General features: G+C 37.6%; 1 pseudogene; it reads left to right on the top strand.

Moving 5' to 3' along the window:
- Window positions 1-4861: 4861 nt before the first annotated feature.
- Window positions 4862-18603, top strand: LOC142615906 (heat shock 70 kDa protein 4-like; annotated as a pseudogene).
- The last annotated feature ends 320 nt before the right edge of the window (window positions 18604-18923 follow it).

The raw sequence follows: 18923 nt of genomic DNA, 5'->3' as shown, positions 1-18923 counted from the left end.
TGAAAAATAAAAGTGATGCTTTTAAAAAATTTCAAGATTTTTTAAAAGAAGTTGAAAATCAATTCGGTAGAAAAATAAAAAGAATAAGAAGTGATAGAGGCCATGAGTATGAATCAAGTGCATTCAACTCATTTGTTCAATCTTTGAGAATTATCCATGAAACTACTGCTCCATATTCACCTGCTTCTAATAGTGTAGCTGAAAGAAAAAATAGAACTTTAATTGAGTTAACAAATGCCATGTTAATTGAATCTGGTGCACCTTTACATTTTTGAGGTGAAGCTATTTTAACTGCATGTCATGTTTTAAATAGGGTGCCACATAAAAAGTCACATACCACACCTTTTGAGATGTGGAAATGACATAAGCCAAATTTGGGATATTTGAGAGTATGGGGTTGTCTTGCTTATGTAAGGCTTACTGACCCTAAAATACCTAAATTAGGTATAAGAGCTACTACCAGTGTTTTTCTTGGTTATGCATTTAATAGTGCAGCCTATAGATTTTTTGATCTTGAAAACAAAATAATTTTTGATTCCGGTGATGCAATTTTTCATGAAGAAAAATTTCCTTTTAAATTGAAAAATAGTAGGGGTGAAGAAAATATTTTGTCACAACCTAGTTCTTCTACTTCACATTTACAAAATCAAGAAAATTTTGAAATGAAACCTAGAAGGAGTAGAAGAGCTAGAGTTGAAAACGATTTTGGTCCTGATTATTATGTTTTTAACATTGAGGAAAATCTCCAAAATTTAAAAGAGGCCTTAACATCACCTGATGCTATATTTTGGAAAGAGGCTGTAAATGATGAGATGAAATCTTTAATTTCTAATAAAACTTAAAAATTAGTAAATCTTCCACCGGGTTGTAAGACCATAAATTGTAAATGGGTCATTAGAAAAAAGTTGAAACCGAATGGATCAATAGATAAGTTTAAAGCTAGACTTGTTGCAAAAGGCTTTAAAAAAAACCTGATCTTGATTTCTTTGATACTTTTTCTCCGGTAACGAGAATTACATCTATTAGATTGTTAATTGTTATTGCTGCAATTTTTGATTTGAAAATTCATCAAATGGATGTAAAAATTGCTTTTCTAAATGGGGACCTAGAGGAAGAGATTTATATGGATCAACTCGAAGGCTTTGTAGAGCCTGGACAAGAAAGCAAGGTATGTAAGCTAACTAAATCCCTATATGGCTTAAAACAAGCACCTAAACAGTGGCATGAAAAGTTTGATTCCTGCATGATTGAGAATGGTTATAAATCAAATGAATGTGATAAATGTATTTATTCTAAATCATGAATAATTTATATGTTATTATTAGCCCCTATGTGGATGATATGTTGATTTTTGGCTCAAATATGCATGTTATAAATGAGACAAAAAATATGCTTAAAAACCATTTTGATATGAAAGATCTTGGTGAGGCTAATTTTATTTTGGGCATGAAAATTACAAAAACATGTGATGGAATATATCTTGATCAATCACATTATGTTGATAAAATATTGAGAAAATATAATTTTCATGATCACAAAAGTGTAGCTACTCCTTTTGATTCTAGTGTTCATTTATTTCCTGTGAATAATGATGATGAGATTTTTAATCAAAAGGATTATGCTAGCATTATTGGTAGTTTGCGTTATGCTACTGATTGTACTAGACCTGACATTGCATATGCAGTAAGAATACTAAGCAAGTTTACTAACAAGCCTAGTAAAGATCATTGGCTAGTTATTGAGCGAGTCATGAGATATTTAATTGGTACCAAAAGTTATAGCCTATTTTATAAAAAATACCCTGCTGTGATTGAAGGTTTTAGTGATGCCGATTGGAATACTTTGTCAGGTGATTCTCTCTCTACCACTGGTTATATTTTTACCTTAGGTAGTGGTGCCATTTGTTGGAAATCTAAAAAGCAAACAATAATTGCTAATTCAACAATGGAAGCTGAATTAATAGCATTAGCTTCAGCTAGTGAAGAGGCAAATTGGCTTAGAGATTTGTTATATGAAATTCCACTTTGGGAAAAGCCAATTCCATCTATATTAATTCATTGTGATAGCACTGCTGCAATTGGTAGAGTTGGAAACCGTTATTACTATGGTAAATCCAGACCTATAAGAAGAAAGCACAGTACCGTGCGATCTTATTTGAGTAGTGGCATCATAAATGTGGATTATATTAAATTTAATGATAATCTTGCAAATCCATTTACCAAGGTCTTGGCAAAAGATAGAGTCTGGAATACATCGAGGGGGATGGGACTAAAGTCCATAGAATCATGAGCCATGTATGAGGATACCCAACCCAAAGACCAGAGATCCTGAGAATTGGGTTCAATGGGAAAAACGAATCATACGATGGTCGTAAGAAATGCACAATTTATTTTTGTTAATTATTTATTTTGTAAATAATTTTTTAATTGTTCATCTATATGATGTAAGTGCATTTATCCTGTAATGTGGAGAGGTTGAGTAAAAAACTCTTAATAAAATTTGTAGCTCGTATGAGTGGGGTGTCAGAATTACAGGAGCACCCTTGACAAAATTTCACCTATGTGAGTGTGGGGGTGGGGCCGCTCCCTATGAGATTTGGACTTAATCTCAAATACACTCATGAAACTGGGATCAGCACATGGCCGTAAAGTGCTAGCTATAAAAGCTCATGTCAACACTTGGGTTGTTATGTGTAAGCAGTAACGCTTAATTTCCCTAAAGCAGTCCTAGTTCAAGTCGGAGACCACTACGACTTTGGAGTTGAGATCGCTGTTTTACTAAGTGAAGGTTCAATGCAGAGCACACCTTCATGATGCATAGTGACCCATCTTTGCTTGGTAATCTCTCTTTAACTAAAAATTTAATATTAAAATGAGTGGTGGATTGTTGGAACATTTTAATATTAAATAATTAAAATGAATAAATTTTATAACATAAATATAAAGATGTGGAAGTGAATGTGGAAAATGAGGAGTTAGTGAAAATGTTTAATCCCACATTGAAAAGGAGAGAGACTATTTTGTTCTTTTTAATTATGGTGATTAATGGGCTAACATGAATTGTCTCAAATATTGGGTCAGATACGTGCGTAAGGGGGAGGTGAAGGGTGGAGGTGTCAAATTTGGAAATGAATCAGCACCTTGGATCCTCCTACTTGATAGCCCATTCAGAGTAATTACCATATCCGTTGGTGAGTAAATGACCCGAATTAATATTCTATTTTTATTATGTAAATAATGAGCCATTAACCCACTTAATGGACTATTCGTTTGGCCCTTGTCATTATTCAAAAAACTCCTTATCTCACCATTAATTGTGTAACTCTAGCCCATCAGAATAATATCCAACAATTAATCTTGTAACACCCACTATATTAGAATAATGGACCTAATTAATCATATTAATTTGGGTAGTAATTTCGTGAGGCCTATTGAACCTATAAATGGACCCATTCAAACACAATCCAAGTTATTGCAATATACACTAAAAAAAAAATAGAGAGATTCTTGGAAGAAAGGGTGTTCTTTCTGGTGAAGTTTTGGGCTTGAACACTTTGTGCAGAGGTTGTTCTAGCCATACGACACTTGTTGGGCTGTTGTATCCTAGGGGAGACAAGTTAGAGACGGTCTGCACCGGTTACAAAGTTTAGCCAACCAAAAGCTTGAATCTCCTTAAAGAGAGCGAGTGTCGCGCCTCAGTCCAAATAGTGTTGTATAATCTCTTTCTTTAGATCAATAAAAAATTCAGAAGTATTATTCAGTTTCTCTTCGTGTTATTTCCATTATCATTGTGTTTGCACCAACAACTTCAAGGAGTAAGAGTTCAAGTTTAGTATTGAAGCCATGCAAAACTGTCCAAAAAACAAGTGAAAAAGTGTTGTTCATTAAAGCTATACAGATTTATATCCGTCGAGGTTTAATGATAAAGCTTGACAACAACTCGATAGAAGCTGTATCTATCGAGAATTACGAAATTCAAATTTCCAGATCTGATTTCATGCATATCCATGTGTATTTGTGTAGGGTTTTTTTTCTCACAATCTTAGACATGTATAAAGATTTTTTTAAGGGTCGTCTAAATTGATGCAAAGTGATGCATCTACCTTGCAAAACAAAATAAATCTCACCAAGAGCTCTTGAATCTTCACCCAAAGCTTTGATCAAACCTTGTACAACTTGATCTTCACCTCAATGATTGTGTGTGGCTAAGAGTGTTGGCTCATCCTTTGTTGAAAAGGCCATAGAACCGAGTATACTAGGAGAGAGAGAGATTAGGTGACTAGTGTTATTAATTTAATGTGTAGGAAAATAGTTTATAAAAATTAAAATTTTAAATTGTTTAGAAAAATTGATTGTCCATATTATGTCAGCATACTCATATCATTCCTTTGTTTTTTTTTTTTTTTTTGAAACAGATATAGTTTTAATTGTATTAGATTTAGCTCACAATTTTGGGATAAAGTTCATTTCCATTTTTGTTTCTCAAAAAAAAAAAAAAAAAAGCTCACAATTTTGGGGACCTTAGGATAGGGAAGAGAGTGTACAACCAACCTATGTTGTTGTTGTTGTTTTTATTTTAAAAGCCAATTACCCCCTTCCCCCCACTTCCCTAACAAATTTGAAGCGTTTTGGGGGCTTCATTTTTTTTTTTTCAAAAAAAAATTGAAGACCTTAGGTGAGTTAGGTCTACGCTAAAATCCATGGTCTAAAGCTGGCCATGAGTGCTATCATTGTAGCTTGTCAAATACTGTACACAATAAAGCTCTTTTTAATTAAAACTATTTATCGCGAAATCTCTAGAATTACAATTCTATAGATGAAGCTCTAATTTTTGAGAGGGTACATAATGTTTTGGGTCAGGGATGGAGCCAGGACTTGTAGTTAGGAAGGGCGACTTTGCTGATGATTGTGTGCGGTAGCTTAGCCATTAAGGGTGTTTTTTTTTTTTTTTTTTTGTGATTTTAATGCGTGTTGTTGGGTGGGGACAATTATTTTGTTTGAAATATTTTAAAATTAGATCGGGTTGTTTGTTTTGGGTAAAATTGGTTGATTAGACTTAATTATTTTTTTAGCTTTACTATTGGCAATTTTTGTTGTTGGGCTAATTAATTTGGCCTTGTATATTTTGTTTAAAATTTAAAATTTATAGATTTTTTATGGTCTTTTAAAAGAAGAAAATGCTAGAACTATAAATTTTTTTTACAAATTGCTGATGTAGTAAGTGATTATTGGTAAGTAAAAAAGTGGTAAGTGATAGGATCTAGATGCGAACCAATAAGAATTTACTACCTCAATAATTTGTAAAAATATTGTAGAAAGATTTATGGCTATAACATCATACTTAAAAGAATTAATGATATTATTAAGGGGGCAAAGTATAATTTTAAAGAACAAAATTGCTAAAATTAATACGTAGTATATATTCTAATATTTAAAAAAAAAAATATTTGGGGGGGGGGGGGGGGGATTGCTCCCCAAAGTCAAGGGCTACCTCCGTCCCTGTTTCAGGTTAAATCCAAGCTCTCACAGCATGTGAGACCTAATAGTATATAAGTCTCACATGTTGTGAAAAAGCAGGATGTTTACACCCGAAATATAATATCAATTTGCCTATTTTCTATTGTAATATACAACAGAACAACCCCTCTCTCCCACTCCAAGATTAAAAAAAGTATAAATAAAAATTATGATTCTTTTGAAGGGGGGAGAAAAGAAAAAAAATGAGAGTAGAATATATATACATAATGTACACATGCGGGTAGAACTCGAAGACGTCAGTTTGAGACTTTTTGAGTAAAATAACATATTTATAAGAAGAGAGGTGTTACGTTCACAACATTTTCACAATAAATCACAGGTGGTTAATTGTTATTGGTTCTAATTTGAACCTAACACTAAGATTACTTTTTTGCCCCAATAATAACAACCAGTAACAACCAAACACTACTGTTCTTAGGAGGCTAAGAACGGCTTGTGAGAAGGCAAAGAGGCTCTTTCTTCTGCTATTGAGACAAACATTGAAGTCGATTCTTTGTATAAAGGTATTGATTTCTTTTCAACTATCACCCATGCCAAATTTGAGGAACTCAATTCTGATTTGTTCAAGAAGTGTATCGATATTGTGGAGAAGTGCCTGACTGACGCTAAGATGGACTAGAGTTGTGTCCATGATGTTGTTGTTTCGGGAGAATTCCTAAGGTGCAGCAATTGTTGCAGGACTTCTTCAATGGGAAAGAGCTTTGTAAGAGCATTAATCCAGATGGGGCTGTGGCTTATGGAGCTACTGTTCAAGCTGCTATCTTGACTGGTATAGGTAATGAGAAACTTCAAGATATCGTGCTCTTTGATGTCACCAGTGGCGGCGCCAAGTTCATTCTAGGGTGTTCCTAGGAACACCTTGAACTGAAAAAAAAATTATATATAATAATTAATTTTTTTTATTTGTTTACCCTTAAAAAAAAAATTGGAACACCCTCAATCAAAATTAGGAACACCCTCAAATAAATTCTTTTTTATTTGTTCTACTTTCAAGCAAAAAAAAAAAATTGAACTAAAATCTAGAAAAAAAAAATTGTAACATAGCAAGCGGCAAGCGCACGGATTCTCAAAAAAAAAAAAAAACAACGGATGGCAAGCCCACGGCAAGCCCAACAGATTACTGATGGTAGCAAACCCACAGAATCTCAAAAAAAAAAAAAAAACAAAAAACAAAAAACAAACAAACCAAAACCCAATATAGTGAAATCGGAAACCAACGGACGACCAAACACTAAGAGATGTTGAAAGAAAGAAAGAAACCTAACCTAAAGGAAAAAACCTAACCCAACGGACGGAGAAGGAGATCGCCACCACTAAACGGACGACAACAAGTTGGTGTGTTCACAGATCTTCATTTCAGGTTCGTTTTTTGTTTTCTCTTCCTTTGCCTCTTTCGTCTTCTTCATGGTTTGCTTCTTTCGTCTTCTTCATGGTTTGCTGCTCTTTTTTGTTTGTTCTCTTAAATTTTGATTTCTTTAGATTTCTCTAGAAGGCTATGGAATGGTCCGAATGGACCCACTTAATTTTGTTTTGTTTTGTTTTTTTTAAGAAATCAGATTTAGTGGAATGAAGTTAAAGTATTGATCCAGTGATCCTAGTCTTACACGTTTTTTAAAGTATTGATCTAGTGGTCCTAGTGCAACATGTTTATTTTTTATTTAAAGAAATCAGATTTAGTGGGATGGAGCCATAGAGGGATAGTGGGCGGGTCTAAGGGTCTTAGTCTAAGTGGATCAAGTTGAGTCCTACACATTTTGCTAGTGGGCTGGTCTTACTTCTTAGTGGATCCATCATCCAATCAAGTTGAGTCCTACACATTTTGCTAAAAAAAAAAATGGTTTACTGCTACATAAAAAAAAAAGAAAAAAGAGTATTGATAAAAAAATTATAAATTTAGAATAATTTACTTTGTATTAATATTAATTTTAATTTATTTGTGCAGGTTTAAAATGTAAAGTGATCATATTAAGTAAAGCTGCAATTGTGCTTTCGATAAACCAAGTTCTATTGTTTTATACATTAAATTTATATTATTCTAGTTAAATTGTAATTTTTTTTTTTTTATAGATTGTGATTCATTTATTCATAAATATTTTTTAATTACAAATGTCTACAATTAATTGTCTTTTAGTGTTGGTGTCTTTTGCTAAGATACAATTAATTGGCTTTATCTAATTGGCTCTAGTCTTGTGATTCGGGGCCATGGGGGCATTGTGGCTTGTCTGTTGAATTGGGGGGTGGATGGGGGCATGGGGCCGGGGTAAATGCACATGGGGTGTGTGGCTGTGTGCTAATGCAGCAGTGCAACTAATAAACAATCATTTAATTAACCAATAATTAATTTGAAGAAACAACTAATAAACAATGATGAATAATTTAATTAACCAATACATTATAAAAGATCTTGGAAAAATTCCTGGGAATACCCTGGGAAAAATTCCTGGAGCCGCCACTGGATGTCACCCCTTTATCTCTTGGCATATCAGTTTGTCATACGAATGATATGTTTGTTTTGATTCCAAGGAATTCTTCCTTTCCTGCCAAAAAGGAGAGAAACATCACCACTATATCTGACAACCAAACTTCAATGAGAATCTCAGTTTATGAGGGTGAGAGTGCAAGAAATAGGGATAACATCTTCTTGGGGGAATTTGTGCTTCATGGTATTCCTCTAGCACCGAGGGGTGTAGCTAATGCAAAAGTTTGCATTGATATAGATGCTAATGGTATCTTGAGTGTTTCTGACAAGGAGATTACCTCTGGTTCGATGAGGAAGATCACTATCACTAAATATAAGTCAAGACTGTCCAGTGAAATGATTAACAGGAGGGTCAAGGATGCAGAGATGTACAAGGCTAAGTGTAGACGACTAAATTTCTTAGATCGAAATAAATCAAACAAGTAAAATAGTTTCACAAATGCGGATTTGTATTGATGAATATGTGGTACAATTCTCTATAATTACAAAAGAGTGATCCTCTGATTCGATCTCCTTGAAAGATTTGTTGATTGGAATTGTGGTAATGTGATTTTGATTTGAACACAAGATATCCTTCAATTTAGCTGAGGAATGGATCGAAGATCTTTGAAACGGAATTACAACGAATCTCTGGCTATGAGCTTGTTAGAAATTCTTTGTTCTTCGTGTTCTTCGTGTGTTCTTCGTGTTTGAAGGTTTATAGTGGAAGTTCTTCGGTGCTTTAGAGGCTTGATTCCGCAGAGCTTCGTTGATTTATGGTGTGTTGAGGTTCCTAGAGGCTTTTGAGCTTGATTCTAGTGAACTTTGAGATTTAGGAATATGATTTGGATGATTCCTCTTCGATTGTTCTTCGTATTTGAAGGTTTGTGGTGAAAGTTCTTCGAGGCTTTGGAGGCTTGAATCCGTAGAGTTTCACCAATTTGTGGTTTGTTAAGGTTTCTGGAGGCTTTTGAGCTTGATTCCAGTGACCTTTGAGATCTAGACAAGTAGTTTGGATGACTTTGCTTCGAATGTTGCCTATATTCGAGGTTGAAGTTCTTGAAATTCCTGGAGGCTTCGGGGTTTGATTCCGGCGGAGCTTCTGGATTTCTGAACTCAAGATATCTTTTTCTCCGTCTGTCCTCCCTTATGTCCGTCTGTCCCTGTGTGTCCTCCTAAATGTCTTAGGAAGGCTTCTATTTATAGGAGTTTAAGGGTGGGTGAGCGACACGTGGCGGAGTCTGATTGGTGACACATGTCATAACCTGATTGGTCCGCTTATGCCATCGCTTACACGTGCATGATTGCTTGTGTCATCGCTTACACGTGTTGGATTGCTTGTGTCATCGCTTACACGTGCAGGGCTGTTTGTGCCATCGCTTACACATGCTGATGCAGTTTCATGCCTCTATTTCAATGACACTTGGCAAATTTCTATTGGAATCTGAATAGTGATGGCAAAACCTAGCAGCAGTACGTGGTGCTTTGTAATTGGTTGTATTTTGTGGACTTGGTAGTATGATGTGTTAGTTTGTGATAGGTTGGGAATTTTCCCTCTCTACAAATGCCCCCTCGAGACTCGTTCATGCACATAGTTTTGGAGTGTGGTGAGTGAATGAGTCTTGAAAGAAAATGGATTTTTTTATACTTGACTCTTTTAGTGAAATAGTTGAAGGTGGTGGAGCTTTTAACAGGATGAAGTAATTGCAGAAGAGTAGACCCACCCATATGAAAGGCTTTGATGAGACCGAGAAGGGGTCTGCGAGTATTTGAATGTACTCGTGTGACCGAGCTTTCTCAACAGAGGTTAAGTCAAAGTAATTTCAGAAGAGTATTTTGGATCGTTGGTGGCGATCACAGGGTGTTGAAGATGGAGAAGAGGTGAGAATGTTGGCTGGGTACAGCATGCAGAGCTCTGGAGCTAGCCCCTTATTTTTAAGAGCTTTTGGTGAAGTTATATCTGAAGGGTATAATTCGGATCACAGAGAGAACATGTGGGAGTGTGGTTGAATGTGCTTGTGTTATCGCATCACTCAGGTTAAGTTGAGGTAATTTCAGAAGAGTGTTTTGGGTGTGTTGATGTTGATGGTGAAGAAAATGGTGATGAAGCAAAGTGAATGGGCGAAACATATGACACCATGGCCCTGACCCTGCATGTTGGGGACTCTTTGGCGTAGATGCCTTTGGGATGTACACCTTCCGATGTGGGACTGGCTGCATGATAAATGAGGTCCGACAGCAAGTCGTTGAATGCGCATGTGTAACTGGACCATACTGACGAACATTAAGTTGATATAATTTTAGAAGTATATTTTCTGAAATTCTTCAAGCTGATCTTAAGTTGGAGTAATTCCAGAAAGTGTGTTTTGTGGTACCAGCAACGATGACCTTTGGACCCCGCGTTGGTGGAAACATGGAATGAGGCTTTTTGCGACCATTTGCCGACACCAAAGGCTAATTTCTGATGAGCTGGTACCTTGAAGGTCATTGTAAGTGTTGGATGGGAGACAATTTGTAGGATACCCCAACACTTTTTACCACTTTCACCAAATGCAACTTTGTTGGGAAAACACAACAAATGAAAGATGGAGCTAACTTGCGATCTTAGTTTTAGAAACCAGTCAAGCTACTGTTTGTTCTGAACCACTGCTTCCGATGGGAGACCAAACAGTTTAAGAGAGACTACGGAAGCCCTGATTTTAGGAACAGGTGTCTCTGCTGGACTTGGATTTCCTGGCCAACCAAGTCCAAGGAAGCATGGGAGGTCAATGCAGACCTTGTTATGAATAACTTTATGAACAAACGTGGTCATTATATGAGAAAACAAAATTTGTTTGAATCCTAAAACAGTGATGATGTTGTGAGAAGGGTTACTATTGAACCATGAAAGGGTTGATTTCAAACCGATTATGAAGCAATTTTGGTTGCTAGGTATTGAGAATGACGAGGCCATAGTGAGAACTGGCTGTGAGAAGGAGGACTTGAAAATTTGAAAGAAGCAAATTTTCATTTCATGATTCAGTGTATGTGTGTGTTTTTTTTTTCTTGATGGGCTTTAGTGAATCCGGCCCTTCTATTTATAGCGAAAAGATGAAGAACGGTAGTTGGGTAGTTAAGAACAGCGGACGAGACCTTTTGGTGAGAATGGTGGACGAGAATGGTAGGCACCGAATGGGAATGTTAGGTTGGAGACTGGTAGGCACCGACGGAAATGGTAGGCTGAAGTAGTGACTCAATGTAATTTCAATTTTGAGACATACTTGTGAGAGTTCTTCTGTTCTTTAAAAGGAGAGCCTTGATCAAGTCTGGAGGATAATTTTGAGGGAATCTAGACCAAATGGATAGATCTCAAATTATGATCTTGAGAGCTTAAATTTTGGAAACCACTAGTACTTTGGAGAAGTGGGTCAGATTGGTAGTTTCTAAGTCCAAAACAAATACCTAGATTTCAAAATCAAAATCTTTGTGAAAACCTGATAGGACAAGCTTTGATCGAAAATCTTGATTTTCGGTCAAAGTTTACATCAAAGCCAATAGTTGTAGAATCACAATATTTGAGCAATTTTGGATTCTCAAATGAATAAATAGACCCTAAAATTAGAACGTACGCGAAAAATCAAGCAAGATAGGACCATTTCAAAAATTTTGACTTTTGGTCAAGATTTTGTGCAAAAGTCAACTTTTTAGAAATTAGACTGTTGTGCAATTTTCGAGTCTCGGTTGAAGAAACAGACCCCAAAATTGGAAAGTACGCAAAAAATTGAGTGGGACAGGTCCATCTCAAAAATTTTGACTTTTGGTCAAGATTTGTGCAAAAGTCAACTTTTTAGAAATTGGACTGTTTGTGCAATTCTCGAGTCTCGGCTGAAGAAAAAGACCCCAAAATTGGAAAGTACGCGAAAAATTGAGTGGGACAAGCCCATTTTTAAAATTTTGACTTTTTGGTGAAAGTCAAAGTTTCAACTTGTCAAAGCATTTTTTTTTTCAGGCGGTCCGGATCCGGGTCAGTTTTCCAGGTCAAACCGGGTCGGTCTGGACAAACGGTTCAAACCGGGTCGGTGGGAGATGACGTCATTGATGACATCATAAGGGCGCGTGTGAGCGCGTGAAGAATCCTAGAAATGCGTCGGAGTGGTCCTAGCGCGTGTGAGCACGTGGTCTCATCTAGCGGCGCGTGGGAGTGCGTGCATCTGAAGCTGTGATTACCGGACCTTCTAGTGGCGCATGGCAGCGCGTGGTTCATCGCTTGGGCTTGAAATTTTCAGGTCTTGTAGATCGGTGGCCGCAGGATCGAGTGGCAATTTCTGTTTTCTGAATTGGTGGCCGGATTTGCACAGAAGTGAATGAAGAGGCCGCGATCCTCTGAAGCTTTTGGCGGAGCGTGGAGGTGCGTGTTTTCCCCGGTGTTGATCATCTTTCTGGGTTTTGTACATCGAGGGCCATAGAAGACTACTGTGGTGTCAGTTTTGTGAAATAAGGTCTGGATTTTCACAAATTTGGATGAGAAAGTCGCGGGTCTTTGTTGGACTTATGGCCTTTTGGTCTAATTTTGTGGTGGCCGCCTTGACAGGATGGTGCTAGGATTTTAGACTTTCCAGGTGGGTAATGAGCCATTATCTTCTGTCTCCATGGCTGAATATGCTCTTTCATTTCAAAATTCAGCGCAAACTTCTCTGATTTTAAGTGCATTTGAGTTTGCAAAATCTGACTTTGAGTTCCAATTGTTTTCACATTTCTGAAACGTGAATATAAGTTTTTTCCATTGGTCGGTTGGTAGAACTATTTAATGGTTTGCTGACTTTCTTCATTTTTCTTGTCTGCTAGTTTAGCAGAAGTTCTCTATATAAGATGTGAGATTGGCTTCGTTCATTTGGTCATTCTTAGCCTTCAGTCTTCTTCTCCAGTCTTTTAAGATTTTTTTTTCTTTTTCTTTTTCTTTTGTCCTTTGTTTAGACATGCAATGAGATTTTCGTCTGACATTTTTTTTTCGTTGTTGCTTGTTTTTGTTTTGCAACTCAATTTCCTTGATCTTTGGGTTTTGACATCAAACTTCACGTTGACGTTGTCATAGAAGTGTTTGCCTTCATTTGGTGACTTTGTATTTCATTGATAGCAACGTTGCAAGAACATATGCCTTCATGTTGTTACATTCTTTTCTTGCATCAAAAATCTTTTAGTGATATTCGTCTTTGCAACGACGTTTCCATAAGGATATTCAGCTAGGCAATAATGTTATCACCAGTACTCGTCTTTGAAGTCGTACTAGCTCTGGTGTTGGCTTTAAGCCGTATCAACACTTGTCTTTGCAACGTAGCCATATTAAGAATCTTTGCACCGTAGCCACATCAAGAGCCTTTACCATGAAGCCGCGCCAGCATTCGTCCTTGTATTAAAGCTGCATCCATATTTTCCTTTGCATCGAAATCGCGTCACCACTTATCTTTGCCATGAAGTTGCGCCAACACTTGCATTTGCATTGAAGCATCACCATTTGCCTTTGTAATGAAGATGCATTGACACTCTTCTTTTGCCATAAAGTTGCCTCGACACTTTATTCGCATTGAAGCCATGCCGATATTTACCGTTGCCATGAAGCCACAACAACACTACATTTGTACTGAGATCGTGCCAACATCCATCTTTGTCGTGCTAACATTCATCTTTGCCATGCCAACACTCATTTTAGCCATGAAGTCATGTCAACACTCCATTTGCACAGAAGCCATGCCAACATTATTCTTTGCCATGAAGCTACGTCAACACTTCATTCGCATCGAAGCTGTGTCGACATTCATCTTTGCCATGAAGCTATGTCAACACTTCATTCGCATCGAAGCTGTGCCGACATTCATTTTTACCATGAAGTTACATCAACACTTCATTTGCACAAAAACCATGCCAACATTCTTCTTTGCCATGAAGCTACGTCAACACTTCATTCGCACCGAAGCTGTGCCGACATTCATCTTTGTCATGAAGCTATGTCAACACTTCATTCGCATCGAAGCTGTGCCGACATTCATCTTTGTCATGAAGCTATGTCAACACTTCATTCACACAGAAGCCATGCCAACATCCATCCTTACTATGAAGCTATGTCAACACTTCCTTTGCATCAAAGCCATGCCGACATGCATCTTTGCCATGAAGCCACGTCAACATTCCACATTGGCATTTGCATTCGCATTGATGTTGCACCAATATTGGCCTTTATAATAAAGCTTGAAGTTTCAAGAAGCTCCCATCAAGACTTTGAGGGTGCAAAGAGATTCCAACAAGACGTTGAAGTTTTAAGAAGCTCCCATCAAGACTTTGAGGATGCAAAGAGATGCCAATAAAACCTTGAAGATGTGAGAAGAATACCGCCATGATTTTGACATTGCACGAACATGCCCTTAGAGGAGAGATGATGCAACACCAACTTCAGATGTTGGAGGAAGGTGACATTGTCTAGATTTCAGAGACATTATATGAAACAACACCACTCAGAAGGGAGATGCTGTGGTTCAAATTTCAGAACTATGAAGTGGCACAACCTAGAAGAGAGATGATGTAACTTAGACTTGCAAGGTACAAGAAGATGCCCTCAGAAGATAAGTGATGCAAAATATACTTCATACATGTTGGAGAATGTCCATAGAAGATAGGGAATTCCATACAGAAGTCTTCGTTTTCTACTATAACGATCTTTGAAAAACTCCTCAAGCTAGACTGGCAATCCTTCTTTTTTTCATGTGACTGAACTTAGTGAAAAGTATTAAGCTGCCTACGTACCCCGGAGAGGGATCAAGTCATTACGTAGTTCAACCAAATTTTTTTTTTGATGATTTTTTTTATTTTTATTTTTATGGTTTTGATGATTTTTTTGTTTGTTTTTGTTTTTGTTTTTGTTTTGTTTTTATGGTTTTGATTTTTTTTTTGTTTTGTTTTTTTTTTTGTTTTGTTTTTTTTGTTTTTGTTTTGTTTTTGTTTTTTTTTTTTTGTTTTTTACAAAAAGGGAGGGCTTACGTGCGTAATCCTCGCCCTACACCCCACGACATTTCATGGGTACCAATTGCGCAATAGTGGGTATCACCTCTAATCGAACCTGAGACCTTGGCCTCAAGGGCGACATGGGCATCCAGCCATTACGCCACACTCGCAAATGGTGACATAGAGTGGGATTAATTTCTCCTTATTTTTACACTTTCAAAGGTAATGGGAAGACATCATGTACTCTTGTAGTGCTACAATAGGCAATTTAAACTCTTACCGAGGAACCATTCTCGATTTTCAAGCATAAAAGCGTTTGAGGAACTTCCCATTGATGGGGCCGATCCTTACACCCTCCTGATCAATCAATTTGTCAGCCTTATTGGTGTTTGCCCCCTACTTGAGAGTTGGCAGTACATCATAAGAAACGCTTACATGGTTGGACCCGACAACTTCATCAAGGTCTAGATCAATCTTGTTTTCTTTGGCAAGCTTCATGATTTGTTCTTTGAAGACGAAGCATTTTTGAATTGGGTGGCCAATGATGCGATGATATTTGCAGTAGTGGGGGTCAACAACTTTCCCTATGTCTTCTGGTCGCTTGCATTCTGGCAATTCAATCAGCTTTAATTGCAATAGTTGTTCTAAGATGTTTGGCACATCTTCATCGGGGAACAGATATGCTTTTTGCTCACTTCCTTAAAGGTCAGATGACGCACTTCGTTCTTTTGCCATCCTTCAAGTTGTTTTTCATTTGCCTTTGCTTCTCTCCTTGGAACCTTAACTATGACAGTGTTAACAGTTATTGGGTCTTTGAGATTGCCTTTTGCATTCCTGTCATTCATCTTTACTTCCTTTCTGCTTTCCTCAGGTATGAGAGGTTTTGTATTTCCGTGGCTAGAGATACTTAATTCCATGTCGTGTGCATGAGTTGCCAATTCTTCGAATGTTCGGGGCTTTATCCCTTGTAGGATGTACAGAAGTCCCCAGTGCATGCCTTGGATGCACATTTCTACAGCAGATATTTCAGAAAGTCTATCCTTATAGTCTAGACTCAAAGAACGCCATCGATTGATATAGTCAACAATGGGCTCGTCTTTCCACTGCTTAGTATTGGTAAGCTCCACCATGCTTACCGTACGGCGTGTGCTGTAGAACCGGTTGAGGAACTCCTTTTCAAGTTGTTCCCAACTATCGATTGACTCAGGTTCTAAGTCTGTATACCAATCAAAGGCATTCCCTTTTAGTGAACGAACGAACTGCTTTACAAAGAGACCTCCTTGAGTCCCTGCGTTCTCGCAAGTTTCTACAAAGTGAGCAATGTGTTGCTTAGGGTTTCCCTTTCCATCAAATTGCAAGAACTTAGGAGGTTGATACCCATTTGGCATTCTCATATTATTACTGCGTTTCGTATAGGGTTTTGAATATATGAGAGAATTTGTAGAAGAACCTCCATATTGTGCTCGTATGGTATTCGTTATCATGTCCTGCAGTTGTTGGACAGATATTGAGGCCATTGAGGTGGATTGTTCTTGTCGGGGAGTGTTTTCGATTTCTTTCCCTTCATCATCCTTTGCAGATGTGAATTTATGACCATGGCTTGATTCACCAAGATCTTGTACTTCGAGTTTGTTCATTAAAGTTGCAATTTGGAGGTCCTTATCTTCAAGTGCTTTTGTGAGAAGGACGACCCTTTGTTCCATTTCAGCCATCTTTTCTTCCATGGTAGAGGTGTTAGTCATCATGACTGACACAACTTCCACAGATGATGGAGAAGGAAGTGAATTGAAGTGAGCAAGTGAAATCTCATCTTTTGGGTTCCCTTTGATGAGAGAGAAATCGTGCGACAAACTTCTTGTGAAGGAAGAAGGGGATTTGCCCCCATACTTGTGGTGTTCCAAGGTGGAGATGTCCTTGTTGATGACCTTGTTTCTTTTAAGAGGGTCCAAGGAGATGATTGTCTGGACCTTGGCTTCCTTGGTTGATTGAGATTGAAATTGATTGTGAGCTTTAGGTTGGCTACAATTGATTGCTCCAATGCAACTGTTGGTGGTAGCCGTACCAAGTTTAATTGAAGTAGCTATTGTTGAAGCTTGAATGTTCTTGCTAGAGGTCATTGAAGTTGGTAGCAAGATGATGAAGATTTTTTTTTCTTTGAAGGAGAATGAGATGAGAGGCAGAGATGTCCCACTAGGCGTGCCAGAATTTGTAGACGACTAAATTTCTTAGTTTGAAATAAATCAAACAAGTAAAATAGTTTCACAAATGCGAATTTGTATTGATGAATATGTGGTACAATTCTCTGTAATTACAAAAGAGTGATCCTCTGATTCGATCTCCTTGAAAGATTTGTTGATTGGAATTGTAGTAATGTGATTTTGATTTGAACACAAGATATCCTTCAATTTAGCTGAGGAATGGATCGAAGATCTTTGAAACGGAATTACAACGAATCTCTGGCTATGAGCTTGTTAGAAATTCTTTGTTCTTCGTGTTCTTCGTGTGTTATTCGTGTTCTTCGTGTGTTCTTCGTGTTTGAAGGTTTGTGGTGGAAGTTCTTCGGTGCTTTAGAGGCTTGATTCCGCAGAGCTTCGTTGATTTATGGTGTGTTAAGGTTCCTAGAGGCTTTTGAGCTTGATTCCAGTGAACTTTGAGATTTAGGAATATGATTTGGATGATTCCTCTTCGATTGTTCTTCGTATTTGAAGGTTTGTGGTGGAAGTTCTTCGGGGCTTTGGAGGCTTGAATCCGTAGAGCTTCACCAATTTGTGGTTTGTTGAGGTTTCCAGAGGCTTTTGAGCTTGATTCCAGTAACCTTTGAGATCTAGACAAGTAGTTTGGATGACTTTGCTTCGAATGTTGTCTGTATTCGAGGTTGAAGTTCTTGAAATTCCTGGAGGCTTCGGGGTTTGATTCCAGCAGAGCTTCTGGATTTCTGAACTCAAGATATCTTTTTCTCTATCTGTCCTCCCTTCTGTCCGTCTGTCCCTGTGTGTCCTCCTAAATGTCTTAGGAAGGTTTCTATTTATAGGAGTTTAGGGGTGGGTGAGCGACACGTGGCGGAGTCTGATTGGTGACACATGTCATAACCTGATTGGTCCGCTTATGTCATCGCTTACACGTGCAGGGTTGCTTGTGTCATCGCTTACACGTGCTGGATTGCTTGTGTCATCGTTTACACGTGCAAGGCTGTTTATGCCATCGCTTACACATGCTGATGCAGTTTCATGCCTTTATTTCAATGACACTTGGCAAATTTTTATTGGAATCTGAATAGTGATGGCAAAACCTAGCAGCAGTACGTGGCGCTTTGTAATTGGTTGTATTTTTTGGACTTGGTAGTATGATGTGTCAGCTTGTGATAGGTCGGTAATTTTCCCTCTCTACACTAAGGATGATAAACACAGAAAGAAGGTTAACGCTAAGGAAGCATTGGAGAACTATTATGCGTACAAGATGAGGAATATTATCAATGATGAAAAGAGTGACCCTGCTGCAAGTAAGAAAAAGATTAAAGATGCTATTGAACAGGTGATTCAGTGGTTAGGTGGTTTCCTGCACCAGCTCCAGGATTCCGAACTATATGAAGACAAGCTAAAATGGCTCCAGAGCGTTTGCAATCCCATCAGTATTTGAGGCAGCCCCCAAAATAGATGATATTCATTAGAGTCCGTAGCAGTACCGTCGTATCTTTTTTATGTTTTACTACGTTTGTTTTCGTTCTAGCGTTTTCTTGTTAGTTATTTGGTCTTTGTTAGGAAATTGTTGAGAATTTTGAAGACATGTCCACTGATAAGGATTTAGCTTCAGGCCTTCAACCCGTAGCTTTGGTGTCGACGCTGGGGCGGAGCTGTGTTGAATGCCTCCCCCAAATTTTGAAAATTTTAAAATTATTTATATATATATAATTATTTTAGTATTTTCAAAGTTTAGTCTATAAAAATAAGAGTTGGCTC

Source organism: Castanea sativa, chromosome 11 (genome assembly GCF_040712315.1).
Source record: "Castanea sativa cultivar Marrone di Chiusa Pesio chromosome 11, ASM4071231v1".
NCBI classification, from domain to species: domain Eukaryota; kingdom Viridiplantae; phylum Streptophyta; class Magnoliopsida; order Fagales; family Fagaceae; genus Castanea; species Castanea sativa.
The sequence above is the reverse complement of the archived record's forward strand: the minus strand, read 5'-3'. Positions and strand labels throughout refer to the sequence as shown.